We start from the raw sequence: 15,539 nt of genomic DNA, 5'->3' as shown, positions 1-15,539 counted from the left end.
CCACGTAAGGTTTGGGTCTCCATTTCGGACAGCGGGGAGTTTGACCACGTATGGTTCCTGTCTCCATTTCCGACAGCGGGGAGTTTGACTGCGTACGGTTCCGTTCTCCATTTCGGACAATGGGGAGTTTGACCAAGTACGGTTCCTGTCTCCATTTCCGACAGCGGGGAGTTTGACTGCGTACAGTTCCGGTCTCCATTTCTGAAAGCGGGGAGTTTGACCGCATAAGGGGACCTACTACAGGTCACAGCACGATGTCAACCGCAGCTAATACCGGGGTGTTTCCGTTTCAGATGACGTGAGGAAGGGGTTGATCTCGGGTTTGTGTAAATCGAGGGCTGGTTGCAGTGGGAAAGGGCCTGGACCAAGCAGGACAGCAAACAGATAATTGGTAGGAAGCAGAGGGTGAGGGGCTGTTTCTTGAACTCCAGTCCCGAGCTTAGTGACGTTCCCTGGGGTTACGGCCATTGTTGCTCGTCATCTAGGTCAATAATTTAGTTGAGAAAGTACAGGGTATGGGTGGAGAGTTTGCAGCAAGTTCAAACAATTACTCTTTTTGAAAGACAGTCAGCGTAAATACTCCCCTCTCTTTCCCTCTCCCCACTCAGAACTGATCTAAAGCTACTTCAGGAGAGGCAAGATCTTGAACTGAGTAAACTCTGTGAGTGAGATGGACTGGTTTTCAATGGCTGTGCTGCTCGGAGCTTATTACCAGGAGTGATTTTGACTGGGTCTGACAGAGACATAACTGGTTCTTCTGGGCACATTCAGACTCACTCCAACTATTTCCTACCTTCCTTTGTACAGGTATGTAATGTCTAAAGTGTTTGAGTAAATGAGACTCACCAAACTTTCTCCTGACTGAATCACTGGAATCTCCGATTCGGAAGAGTCCTCTCCAGTTAATGCTCTCAGTCCTCGGGCTGGTTCACTTGTTGCTGTTCCCTCGTCTTCAGTAGTGGTTTGCTTCCAGTTGGGGTTCTTCTTCAAATAAATCTCTCACCGCAGGTCTAACTTTAGCATAAAAGATAATGAAGCACATTATCAATAAAAATGGAGGACCAAGCTTTTCTACTAAATGTTACTAAGAACAAAACTGACTGATATTTAAACTTTGAAGGAAGATATAATGATTTCAGTGAACAACCTTCTATTGACCCTCACACATCACAAAATGATATTGGATAAGATGGAGCCATCATTCAGTCATGGTAAAACATAAGACACAGGAACACAATTAGGTGATTCCATCCAACTGTTCTGCCCCACCACTCAGCCATGGCTGAGATTTATTCCAAAAGCATATTTCTGCCTTCCTTCTGTAATCCGAGCCGGACAGCAGGAGGCTCCGGGCTCTCCAGTCTTGCATTCCTGGCTTTGGTTTTGCACTGAGTCGAGAATGCGGGATCAGTTTGCTCTGATTCCCCAAGCTGAGAGGATGAAGGGGACCTGTCTATGTGTCGGTATGGGGTGAATGGTCAGAAGGGTGTGGGGCCACTGGCGGAACGGAGGGTGGTTGGGGTACTGTGGGTGATCGGAAATAACATGACGTGGGTGGATGGGCAAGGGGTAAATTCCGTTGTCAACGAGGGTGGATCTGGTCCAATGAATCAGGCAGCTCAGCTCGCATATCCTTTCAGGAGGCCACAATTCTCTCATCATCTTAATCACTGACTAATCTTCCTGTTAACACTGAGTCTGTTACAGAGCCCCAGGGTCTGGGAATGGCTGGGTGGTAGGAGGCAGAGGGTGATGGTGAGAGTCTGTTCCCTGGACTCCAGTCCCGTGCTTAGTGAAGTTCCCTGAGGTTACACCCATTGCTACTTGTCATCTATGTCAATAATCTGGTTGAGAAAGTACAGGTAATGGGAAGAGAGTTTGCAGCAAGTTCAAACAATCACTCTTTTTGAAAGACAGTCAGTATAAATACTCCCCTCTCTTTCCCTCTCCCCACTCAGAACTGACCAAAAGCTACTCCAGGAGATGCAAGATCTTGAACTGAGTAAACACTGTGAGTAAGAGGGACTGGTTTTAAACGGCTGTGCTGCTCGGATCATATTACCAGACCTGGAGTGATTGGAACTGGGTCTGACAGAGGTAGATAGGGTGGCAAAGAGAGCTTTTGGTACATTGGCCTTTATGAATCAAAGTATTGAGTATAAGAGTTGGAATGTTATGGTGAGATTGTATAAGGCATTGGTGAGGCCGAATTTGGAGTATTGTATGCAGTTTTAGTCACCGAATTACAAGAAGGATATTAATAAGGTTGAAGGAGTGCAGAGAAGGTTTACAAGGATGTTGCCGGGACTTGAGAAACTGAGTTACAGAGAAAGGTTGAACAGGTTAGGGCTTTATTCCTTGGAGCGTAGAAGAATGAGTGGAGACTTGATAGATGGGTATAGATTATGTATAAATGGGAATAGTATAAATGGGTATAAATTATGATGGGTATAGATAGAGTGAATGCAAGCAGGCTTTTTCCACTCAGGCTAGGGGAGAAAAAAACCCAGAGTATTTAGGTTAAGGCTGCAGGGCGAAAGGTTTAAAGGGAACATTGGGAGGGCTTCTTTACAACTGGTTCTGACGGAGACATAACTGTTACTTCTGGGCACATTCAGTCTCACTCCAAATATTTCCTACTTTCCTTTGTACAGGTATGAAATGTCTGAAGTGTTTGAGTAAATGAGACTCACCAGACTTTGTCCTGACTGAAACACTGGAATCTCCGATTCGGAAGAGTCCTCTCCAGTTGATGCTCTCAGTCCTCGGGCTGGTTCACTTGTTGCTGTTCCCTCGTCTTCAGTAGTGGTTTGCTTCCAGTTGGGGTTCTTCTTCAAATAAATCTCTCACCGCAGGTCTAACTTTAGCATGAAAGATAATGAAGCACATTATCAATAAAAATGGAGGACCAAGCTTTTCTACTAAATGTTACTAAAAACAAAACTGACTGATATTTAAACTTTGAAGGCAGATATAATGATCTCAGTGAACAACCTTCTATTGACCCTCACACATCACAAAATGATATGGGATAAGATGGAGCCATCATTCAGTCATGGTAAAACATAAGACACAGGAAGACAATTAGGTGATTCCATCCAACTGTTCTGCCCCACCACTCAACCATGGCTGAGAATTATTCCAACAGCATATTTCTGCCTTCCTTCTGTAACCCTGACGTGACTTAGCAATCATGAATATATTAATCTATGTCATAAATACACTCAATGGCAGCCTGAACCTACCCCTGCAGCAACAAATTCTACAGATCAGACAGCTTTTGGACATTTTTGTTCTTATCTCAGTTTTAAATGGAAGCATTTTTATTCTGAGATTGTGCTGTAAGATTACAGACTCTCCGTCTGAAGGAAACATCCTCTCCATGTCCACTGTATCCAGGCTTTTCAGCATTCGGCAGGTTTACTTAACCATACATCCCCCCACCACCCCCACCGGCCCTTTGAAATTCAGTGAGAACCAGCAAATGCTCCTCATACACAAAGCCGATCATTCCTGAGATTATTCTTGTAAAGCTTCTCAGCAATAACTGCACTGAACACAGTTCCAGGAAAAACAGACCAGGATAATTTATAGGGAAAAGTTCTGCTTACCTCACTGTTCTCCTATCACAGAACGAGTCATTTCCATTTCCAGGTTAAAACAGGTCTATTTCAGGAAATATAAACCAGTCCAGGGTGAATGTAATAAAAAGAAAGTGGAATTACCAGAAACGCTCAGCAGATAAGGAACAGCTGTGGGGAGAGGAGCAATCTTTACCATTCAGGTTAGGAACATTTCAATGGAATGACTTCAAGCATTTACAGTTTTTAGTGCAGATCTCCAGCAAGTTGAAATTTTGCTTGATTTCCACCGAGTGACACACAGGTGGCAGTGAGGGGGGGGGGATTTCCAAACACAGTTTGAACACCAAAACTCACGAGTCTACTTCTACTGTTGTAAAGACGGATCAGCACATTCACTCATAGCCTCTCCCTGTGACGATGGACTGGGAACCCATCTTTTCCTCAGTAGCAGTCTTTGCTTCCAAAGGAACTCCAGAGAAAAAAAAAACATTTGATCCCAGACCAGGAATACTCTCTCAACACCTCATAAGTCCAAGCACCTCGATCCCCGAGTCCTTTTTACCTGGATCAAAAACTTTGATATCCAGTTCCCAACCTCACAGGGTCAAACAACTGAACCTGTCATTTAACAACCCTGAGAGTCTCACACATTGTCCCCCACCCCCATCACATATTACACTGGGTAGTGAAATTCCTGATTTCCCCACAACCAATGTCCAGCTGCTCGAAATTTCAGCTTTATTGCAGAAGGACGAACATCCAGCCCCATCTGTAGAAGCACTAACCAAAGTCAGCCAATACACCGACAGTTCCATATGTCTGGAATGCCAATCACAGGACTATAGCCCAAGCACCAACTCTCCCAGTACTCTTTGCTGCCAGTAAAATGCTGCAGTGTGTCAGCCAGTCGCAGTTCAATTACCAGCACCTCCACACTAATGCATTCCAGATAACAAAGAACTATTCTGTAAATGACTCAACGAGGCCAAAGGTACAAAAGAACACTTCACAATGAAGACAAGTGTTGGAGGAAAAATCGCTGATGGATAATATTGAGGTGTGGGATACAGGGTGGACAGAAGTTGACCGAGATGGTTGATGTATATCACTGAAGCGGGCAGGGGGTGGGGGTTAGGAGACTGGACAGAGGTTGAACGAGATGGGCCGGGATGAGCAGATGGAATCAGGTGGGAGAAGGGATCAAGGACAATCACTGATGGCCCTCCAGTAACACATAGATACTGAATTAATAGTACATACTTCTGCATAAAAGATTCTAAAACGACAAAGTTAGGGCAACCAATAAGAACTTTACCATATATACTTTGACGGTCACCAATTATTACATCAACACACCATAGAAGTTTTTTTTTTGAAGAAGTTACATTGACGAGGGTAAGGCAGTGGATGTAGTCTATATGGACTTCAGCAAGGCCTTTGACAAAGTTCCACATGGAAAGTTAGTTAAGAAGGTTCATTCGTTAGGTATTAATGCTGGAGTAATAAAATAGATTCAACAGTGGCTAGATGGGAGATGCCAGAGTAGTGGTGGATAATTGTTTATCGGGATGGAGGTCGGTGACTAGCCAGGTGCCTCAGTGATCTGTTTTGGGCCCAATGTTGTTTGTAATATACATAAATGGTCTGGATGATGGGGTGGTAAATTGGATTAGTAAGTATCCCGATGATACTAAGGTAGGAGGTGTTGTGGATAATGACGTATGTTTTCAAAGCTTGTAGGGAGATTTATGCCAGTTAGAAGAATGGTCTGAATGTCGGCAGATGGAGTTTAATGCTGAGAAGTGTGAGGTTCTACATTTTGGCAGGAATAATCCAAATGGAACATACAGGGTAAATGGTAGGGCATTGAGGGATGCAGTGGAACAGAGAGATCGAGGCATAACAGTGCATAGTTCCCTGAAGGGGGAGTCTCATGTAGATAGGGTGGTGAAGAAGGCTTTTGGAACGCTGGCCTTTATAAATCAGAGCATTGAGTCCAGAAGTTGGGATGTAATGCTAAAATTGTACAAGGCATTGTTAAGGCCAAATTTGGAATATTGTGTACAGTTCTGGTCACCGAATGATAGGAAAGATATCAATAAATTAGAGAGAGTGCAGAGATGATTTACTAGGATGTTACCTGGGTGTCAGCACTTAAGTTACAGAGGAAGGTTGAACAAGTTAGGTCTCTATTCATTGGAGTGTAGAAGGTTGAGGGGGGATTTGATCGAGGTATTTAACATTTTGAGAGGGATAGATAGGGTTGACGTGAATAGGCTGTTTCCATTAAGAGTCGGGGAGAATCAAACGAGGGGACATGATTTGAGAGTTAGTAGGCAAAAGTTTAAGGGAAACACGAGGGGGTATTCCTTTACTCAGAGAGTGATAGCAGTGTGGAATGAGCTTCCTGTAGAAGTAGTAGAGGCCAGTTCAGTTGTGTCATTTAAGGTAAAATTGGATAGGTATACGAACAGGAACGGAGTGGAGGGTTATGGGCTGAGTGCGGGTAGGTAGGACTAGGTGAGATTAAGAGTTCGGCACGGACTAGGAGGGCCGAGATGGCCTGTTTCCGTGCTGTGATTATTATATGGTTGTATGGTTATAGAAAATTCCCCATCCAGATACTTCACGCCTTTGTACGGTAACAGCTCCGCCCGTGACTGTGAGGAACCGCGGAGACATTTGGATACTGATCAGCACATCACAGAAACCATCCACCCCCCTAGACTTCACAGTCCCTCGGCAAAGCAGGCAGTGAAATCAAAGATGCCCACTACCTGGGACGTTCTCCTTTCTCACCCACCCCAGTCCGGGAGAAGACACAACAGCCAAAAAGCTCCAGGACAAATTCAAGTAGTCTCAGGAAGCGAGGCGAGTTCGGGGAAGTTAACGGGACTCAGGGGCCAACATCAGATTTCCCCAGCACAATAAGAAGGAAGTATCACCACCCATCCGGGAACTTTCAACACACCCCGTGATCTTGCATCATAAAGCAAGATCTGCGGCACACAGCCTCACGTGACCTGTTGGCGGGAGTTCCATTTCAAGTTTGCGAAAATAGACTGCCTGGGCTCCTGGTTTGGATCATTCAATGCAGATTAAGTGAAGTCGACACATTATTGACGAGGCCAAATAACTGAGTACTAAATGAGTAATTGGCTTTCAGTTCGGTGCTCACGACCAACATCAGATCTCCCCGCTCGGGATCGGTCTCAATACTCACCGATGGGAAAGTGATATCTCTGGCCTGCAGGTAGTGATCCCGAACCCGGCTCCTCGACCCAGGAGTCGAGGGACCTTTCCCTATACCGCAGACTGATCGCTTCAGCACTGAGCGGAACCGAAAACACCGTCACCCGGAGACAGTTCGCATGCGCGCAGTGATTGTTGCATCATCCGGAGGGCGGGGCCTCGGAAACAGACGCATAGATGCTGCACATCTGTGGTTAAATGGGAGGGGCAAACTAGATCACGTGACCGTTGGGGGTCTCCCTCTCCTTGCAGAGACTCCAGCTACCCACCATTCTCTGAAAAGAAATAAACTTGCCGCTCACATGTCCTCTCAACTAAAATGTATTAGACATTTCAACCCTTTGGAAAAATATATCGTTCATCCACGCTCTTCATTCCTCTTGTAATTTTATAAAAGTCTATCCAGTCTTACCCCAGCCTGCGCCGCTCTGGAGAACAGAAGTTTGTCCTGCCTCTCGTTATAGCTCACGCCCTCTACTCCAGGCAGTATCCTGGTAAACCTCTTCCGCGCCCTCTCCAAAGCCCCAACATCCTTCCGAGAATGAGGGCGACCAGAACTGTACGAAACACTCCAGATGTAGTCTAACTAGTTTTATAAAGCTGCAACACAACTTCCCGACTTTTGAAATCAATGCTTCAACTGATAAAGACAACCATGTCATTTGCCTTCTTAACCACCCGATCCGTCTGTGCAGTCTCTTTCAGGGATTGATGAACATGGACTCCAATATCCTTCTGATCATCGACACGGTCAAGGGTTTTGCATTTAAGGGTATTTCTTTGCATTTAACAGTATATACTATCTCTCTGAATTCGGCCGACCAAGCTGCCGAGATGATCATCACTTATCAAATCTAATTGAATTCGTTCACGTCTCTCAGGTATTACCAAGTGCACATGAACGGGAAGGTACAGGAACAGAGAAGGACTGACTTGTAGCAGCAAGTTCACTCAGGTAACACACAGAAAACAAATTATACTATTCTGTCAGTAAGAATATAGAAATGTTTTATGTTATTAATAATATATAAAATACATTGTGTCATGATCAATATACAAATGTACATTTTGTGTCAGTAACAGACTTGGAAATGTTGAATTTGGTTCCTCAGTCAAATAGTTGACTCAGTTTGGGAACAACTTGGCTCCTAGCACCGGCCCCTGCAACACCCACAGGGACATCCCTTAGTGAACAAATCTGTAATTGTCCCTCACACGTAATAAAACCTGATATGGAAAGGGTCATCGTTCAGTCATGGGAAGACACAAGACAGAGGAACAGAATTAGGAAATTCGGTCCATCGAGTCTGCTCCACCATTCAGCTATGGCTGATATTTAATTCAACACCATATTCCCACCTTTTCCATTCCATAACGTTTAAGCTAAAATTGTAATGGCTGCCTTTACCCTTCCTTGTGCTGCATTCAATAAATTATCTGGTATTTCCTGGTAACAAAAAGCTACTTCAGAAATAACTCAGTAAGGCAAAATACTTCACAATAAAGACAACGGTAGGAGAAAGATTGTTGATGAATAATCATTGGTGAGATACAGACTGGACAGAAGTTGAACAAGATGGTTGATATATATCATTGAGGTGGTGAGATACAGACTGGACAGAAGTTGAACAAGATGGTTGATATATATCATTGAGGTGATGGGATACAGTTTGGACAGAGGTTGAACAAGACGGTTGATATATATCACTGAGTTGGTGGGACAGAGGCTGGACAGAGGTTGACCCAGATCGGCAGGGGATGAGCAGATGGAGCCAGATGGGAGAAGGGGATCAAGAGCGATCTCTGATGTTCCTCCCGCAATACACAAATCCTGAAATAATAGTACACACTAGTAGATAACACATTCCAATATAACAAAGCCAGAACAAACAATAAGAATTTTAGTATGTGCCCTTTTCTACTATACGCACTTTATCAATGCTCCGCAGGAAGTCTCCCATCCTGATCCTTCACATCTTCATACGGCTACTCTCTCTTCCTTTAAATGAATGAAATAGCGAGAACTGTGGGCACAGATGAGTACATCATAGAATCCAATCTCCCCTCCATCGACTCAGTCAACACTTCCCACTGCCTCTGTAAAGCAGCCTATGCTTTAGTGTGATAGAGTCAGAGATGTTCCTGCCAACACGGACTGACTGTGGTCTCTCTGTCAAGAAATCCAGAAGCCAGCGACACGTGGCAGTGTTAAGGCCAAGCAGCGACGGTTTCTCCAGTAGTTCTCTGCGGGATGATGGTATTGAACGCTGAACTGAAATCAATGTACCGGATTCTGCCATAAGGCTCTTTGTTGTCCAAGTGAGAGAGAACTGTGTGCAGTGTGGTGGAGATTGCATTCTCCGTAGAGCGATTTGGACGATAAGCAAACTGTAGAGGATCCAGCGATGAGGGGAGGCCGGCTGTGATATGAGGCTTGACAAGCCGTTCGAAACATTTCATCACAATGTGGGTCAGGGCAACGGGACGGTCATCATTCAGACAGGCTACAACTGATTTCTTTGCCACAGGGTTGATTGTGGAGGCCTTGAAGCATCCGGGGACAATGGCTTGACTAAGGGAGATGTTGAAAATGTCGGACATCACATCTGCTAATACATCAGCACATTCCTTGAGCACACGTTCTCTCATCGCTGGACCCTCTACAGATTACTTATCGTCCCAACCGCTCTATGGAGGACGCAATATCCACCACACTGCACACAGTTCTCTCTCACTTGGACACTTATGCCAGAATCCGGTACATTGATTTCAGTTCAGCGTTCAATACCATCATCCCGCAGAGACTACTGGGGAAACCGTCGATGCTTGGCCTTAGCACTGCCATGTGTCGCTGGATTCTGGATTTCTTGACAGAGAGAGACCACAGTCAGTCCGTGTTGGCAGGAACATCTCTGACTCCAACACAATGAACACTGGATCCCCACAAGGCTGTGTGATTAGCCCATTGCTGTTTACACTGCTAACACGTGATTGTGCAGCCAGATTCAAGGAGAACCTGATGATTAAATTTGCTGATGATACCACAGTGGTGGGGCTCATCAGCAAAAAAGATGAAACAATGTACAGGGAGGAGGTCAAACACCTGGCGAGCTGGTGCAGTGACAACAACTTGATGCATCATGTCACCAAAACCAAGGAGATGATTGTCGATTTCAGACGGTCTCAGCCTGAGCATACACCCCTCAGCAACAGCGGCTCCACAGTGGAGAGAGTGGAAACATCAAGTTCCTAGGGGTGCCGATCTCGGACAATCTCCCCTGGTACAGGAACACCACTGGGATTGTGAAACGAGCCCAGCAGAGATTGCACTTTCTGAGGAAGCTTAAACAAGCATTACTCCCCACTAACATCTTAACTACATTCTACAGAGGAGTGGTTGAGAGTGTGCTGACCTTTTGCATCACAACCTGGTACTCCAGCTACAGTGTTGCCGACAAGAAAAGACCTGCAGCGGGTGGTTAGGGGAGCAGAGAAGGTTATTGGGGTCTCCCTACCTTCCGTCCAAGACCTCTTTCAGAGTCGATGCCTCCAGAAGACACGGTACATCATTAAAAAACCCTCACACCCTCTCCATGAACTGTTTGTTCTTCTGCCATCAGGCAAACGTTACAGGAGCATCAAACTAAAACCACAAGGCTACTAAACAGCTTCCTCCCACAAGCAGTCAGACTGCTAAATAGCTGCTCCACCTGACTCTGCTGTGGACACTTTTAGCTTGCACTGGACACTTATATCTTGATTTTAACTGACATGCGGCTGTTGTATTTTACTGTTTATTGCTGTGTTTATTATTTAGTGTTGCGTTTGTTATGTTATGATTGCACTGCTCCTACGAAACGCAGTCTCATTCTGCCCTGGAGAGCTGGTGTACGGTTAGAATGACAATAAAGTTTCTGAATCTGAATCATGGACAGAAGATGGATGTGAACTTCCCAATCCCCTCGGGAGGACGTGAGAGATCTGGATCTCACTGTCCTGTCTGAACGGGGAAAGATGAATTTCTGATACACGTGGGGGAGCGTCCCGAGGGTCCAATTACTCTGTTTAACCCTCTCTGTCTGCAAGAACACAACAGGCCGAACGGCCGCTTCCAGTGTGCTGGAAATATGTAAAACAATCATCAACCCCAGGCATCGATCCAGGTGAAGTTTGGATCCGATACCGGGCCGGGTGATGGAGGTAAAGTTCACCAGGTACATCTTAATGGATGGGTTCAGTCCCGGCATCACCACCTCATCCCGGACCTGGGACCAGAACACCAGGGGCTGAGCGGCGGCTCATCTCAGGCGGTTCGGTGTGACGGGCCCATAACCCGGACCGACCACGACAAGTTGTGTCCAGGAAGCGGGACGGGGCCGCCAGTTCGAGGAAGTTGACGGGACTCTCTGCCCAACATGAGGTTCCCCTCCCCCGGGATCGGCTTCAGTATTCACCGATGGGAAATTGTCGGTCGCGTCCACCCCTAGTGACCGGCCTCAATACTCACCGATGAGAACTTGATCAAATTGTCCCGCAGACAGCAATCGGTCCTTCGGCTCCCAGCAGACGATCCGCTTCAACAGAGAACGGAAAGAAAACCCCGCCCATCCGGAGACTGTGAGAGCGGGGGCGGGGCCTCGGAAACGGAAACCTGAGATACTGTAGATCTGCGTTTGAAATGGGAGCGAGAACCTGGATTACGTGACGGGTGGAGGGTCACCCGTCTGAACCGGTGACTCTGCTCCTCGCCCCTCACACGCTGCCCGACCTACATGCCGCATTTTACACCATCTATATTTTTAATTTTTCCTGCTGTATCTTCCCGTCCACATCTCTCCGCCTTGCGGTTCTCAGAGTTACGGGTTCGATTCATATCCCGGTCCGATCCACAATTCCCACACCTTGGAGGAGTGCAGGTTTCATTGAAGTCGCTTCTAAATACTAATTTCTACTCACGTTCCTCCGGAGCCTCACTGGACAGGAAAACTGAAACATCAAGTGAGAAACAGGAAGAGGAGGACATTCAGCCCCCAAACCATCAACAAAAAGGCGAGACAGTTCGGCAGTACTGAGAGGGAGGGGGCAGGGGCATTATAAATAAGGTGTTGGGGAGGGTGGGAAAGAGATGGCTGGTAGGTGCCAGGTGAAAAACCAGTAAGGGGAAAGATCAAGGGATGGGGGAGGGGAAGCAGAGAGGGGATCGGCAGGAAAGGTAAAGAAGGAATGTGAGGGGAAGGCACTATGTGTAGTAGAAAAAGGCAGAATGATGACAGAGGTGATAGGCAGCTAGAGGAGGAGGCAGAGTGAAACTGCGATGGGGCCACATGCTAAAATGTTATTCCCTATTCTGAGTTCCTCGGTCTCCGTGGCATCTGCTCGCAGGATGAGGCTTTCCGTTCCAAGACATCTCAAATTCCCTCTTTCTTTAAGGATCGTGGTTTCCCTTCTGCCGTCATCAATGAGGCCCTCACCCGAATCTCCTCCATTTCCCGCACTTCGGTCCTAAACTCATCCTCCCGTCACCACAGCATGGACCGAGTCCTCTTGTCCTGACGTACCACCCCCCAGACTCCGGATCCAGTATATGATCCTACGCAACTTCCGCCACCTTCAACAGGACCCCATCACCAAGCACATCTTTACCTCTCTACCCCTCTCTGCATTTCACAGGGATCGTTCACTCCGCGAAAGCTTGGTCCACACGTCTCTCCCCACAGATCTCCCACCTGGTACACATTAGGTCACACTCAGGCTGGAGGAGCAACACCTCATATACCTCATAGGGTAGTCTCCTGCCCCTTGGCACGAACGTTGAATCCAAAGCAACGCGCACAAAATGCTGGAGGATCTCAGCACAACAGTCAGTATGTATGGAAAAGAGTAAACAGTCGAAAGTTTGTACCAGCAGCCTTTTATCATTCATGAGGAGGAGGGGAAGTGATCTGAATGAAAAGGTCGGGATGGAGAAAGAGGGGAGGTGGAAGCTGATTGGTGAAGTCAAGTGATGGGCAGGATAGGGGCTGGAGAATAAAGAATCGGAGAGTTGTCAATAGGAGAAAGGGAAGGAAGGGACCCGGGCGGAATTAATAGGCCGGTCAGCAGAAATGGAAGTTCAGAGTGGGGAATAGAGAAATGGGTGGGGGTCGGAATTTGTTTACTGGAAGGAGGATTCAATATTCAGACAATCAGGTTGGAGGGTACCCAGACTCAATATAAAGTGTTGTTTCTCCACCCTCTGTGTGGTCTCATCTTGGCACAAGAGGAGGCCATTGAATGGGAATCAGAATTAAAATGTTTGGCAGCTGCCAAGTTCCCCTTGTGGCAGATGATACAGAGATGCTGGACAAAACAGTCTCCCAATTTATGGCGGGTCTCACCAGTGTAAATGTGGCCGCAGTGGGAGCACCGGACACAATAGATGACACCTGCCTATTTGCAGGTGAAGTGTTGCCTCACCTGGAAGGACTGTTTTGTGTCTGAATGGAGGTGAGGGAGGGGATGTACGGGTAGGTGTAGCACTTAGGCCGCTTGCAGGGATAAGTATCTGGAGGAAGATTAGTGAGGAGGGATGAATGAACAAGGGGAGTGTGGAGGGAGTGATCCCTGTTCACCCCTGTTTGTGACATCCTAAGCAGATTTGCATAAATGCAATCCCTACTTTCATTAGCTATCTCTTTACTGCAACATGTACATCATATATTCCATACAGTGAATTCTGAGGTCATCCGGGCCTCCCCCCCCCGGTTCCTGAGGCCACTGAGGGGCAGTGACCAGAGAGCGATGAAAATGTTCAACACTCTACAGCTCTGTTGGGCTGTAACCCTGGTGATGGAGGAAGTGGCTCAGCAGAACTAACTGAAAATAGGAAATAAGGAACAACCTCACATACTTTGAGTTTCGTTGTGACAAAGATGAATGCTGAGCTCTCAGTCATTTTGTAATGTGGGAGCTGAAATTCTAATGGCAGTTTTAACCCTGTCTTGAGGTGCCTCCAGTAAATCTATTAGTAGTTTCATCTCTACAGAACATCCAGCAGTACCGGGGCTGTTCCAAAATCAAAACACAATTTTGTATGTTCCAAATGTCAGCTATAGGATATTTAAAAAGAACATCACACAATGTATTGTATTGATTATCGTTAAATGTCCTTTTTTGTTCAATTGTGGTTAAAAATGCCATTACATTCTTGTGTCTCCGAATAACCTATAACTACGATCAATCCCCGGCATTGATAGAGGTGATATTCAGATCCTGCTACCGGACAGAAGGATGGAATAGAAAGTCCCCAGATACAACTGAATAAATTGAGATTGTGATCTCAGACCCTAGACTCCGCTCCTGTTGAAAACATCGCGTCCCTATCATTCGTAAGGTCAGTAATGTTGTGGGAGTGGAACTGGACTCTCTGACGGTGGTGTCTGAAAAGAGGATGCTGTCCAAATTGCATGCCATCTTGGACAATGTCTCCCATCCACTCCATAATATATTGGTTGGGCACAGGAAACACTCTGGAGATAAAGAATATCTGTGGAGAAGAACAAAGTTAATGCTTCAGCTCCAACTCCCTGTGTCGGAATGGCTTCAAGCAACTTCTGACCTGATTTCAGGTCTCCAACAACATGAATGTTTCTTTAATTTCCAGCTGCTGACAAACAGGCGACAGGTGAGAATACTGAACCCGGGGTAGATAACCAACGTTGCAATCAGTACACAGCTCGTTCCAGGTACTCACTCGCTCTGTGTATTGAGACTTCGTCTCTGATCTCTCTGCTCCATTGTGTCTGAGCCCTTTGGGTTTGGACTCCCCAACCCTGGGGATTATTCCTTGGTATATTTAACTGGGCATCAAAGGCATTGCAGACTACGTTAGGAAAAATAACTCTGACTGTACCAGTGATGACCTCACACCGCCCCCACCCCCCGCACCGTGCTCTAAACAATGCTTCGAGGCAAACAACACAAACCAGCCGCGAAAGCTACACCTTCCTACGTTTCAACGGATTTCAACCGGTACATTTAATGTCAGGGAAATGCCTACGATATTTACCCTGAAACTATTTTTTTCCCGCAAACATCCATCGAAACAGAGTGCCCGAAGGAATGAATGACAGTTAAATGTTAGCACCCCAAAGCCGCCCCAAAGCTCCCCCTCACACGCATTAGCAGCAATAAAACAACAACACCCCCCTCCCCCACAACAGCCAAAAAAAGCATCGGCAAACCCCACCAAACACCCAAGCGTGCAGCAATGCATCAATAAAAATACAGATTTGCAGTACCCCAAAGACAAATTTTACCTGGTAGTTCGACATTCGACATACCACAGGTCCACCCCCATCTCTATCTCCCTCTCTCTCTCTCTCCGCCTCCCTCCCTCCCTCCCTCTCTCTCTCTCTCTCTCTCTCTCTCTCTCTCTCTCTCTCTCTCTCTCTCTCTCTCTCTGTCTCGCTCTCCCCCCCCCACCAGCTAATTAGGGAGAAAGAGGTGAGTGCCACTCTCTGTGGCAACAATGAAGGGACTCTGCAGAGATCCAACTCCTGTGAGGCTGCCGGGCCGGTAAACATCCCAGGACGAGTGCTCTGGCAGTCGGTACACCAGCTCACTGGTGGCTCCACGGCCATTGTTAAGACTTCATTTATGCAGGCTTCAAATCAGCCAGCATCATCTCTGCACCAGAAACTCTACACCTTCAGAATGAAACGA

General features: G+C 46.5%; 1 pseudogene; it reads left to right on the top strand.

The window, feature by feature from the left end:
- Positions 1-4,743: 4,743 nt before the first annotated feature.
- The window catches only part of LOC132388111 (oocyte zinc finger protein XlCOF6-like), a 36,814-nt pseudogene continuing 26,018 nt past the window's right edge, over positions 4,744-15,539 (top strand).

The sequence above is a fragment of the Hypanus sabinus genome, unplaced genomic scaffold (genome assembly GCF_030144855.1).
Source record: "Hypanus sabinus isolate sHypSab1 unplaced genomic scaffold, sHypSab1.hap1 scaffold_265, whole genome shotgun sequence".
NCBI lineage: Eukaryota > Metazoa > Chordata > Chondrichthyes > Myliobatiformes > Dasyatidae > Hypanus > Hypanus sabinus.
This window is presented reverse-complemented; position numbering and strand designations above follow the sequence as displayed.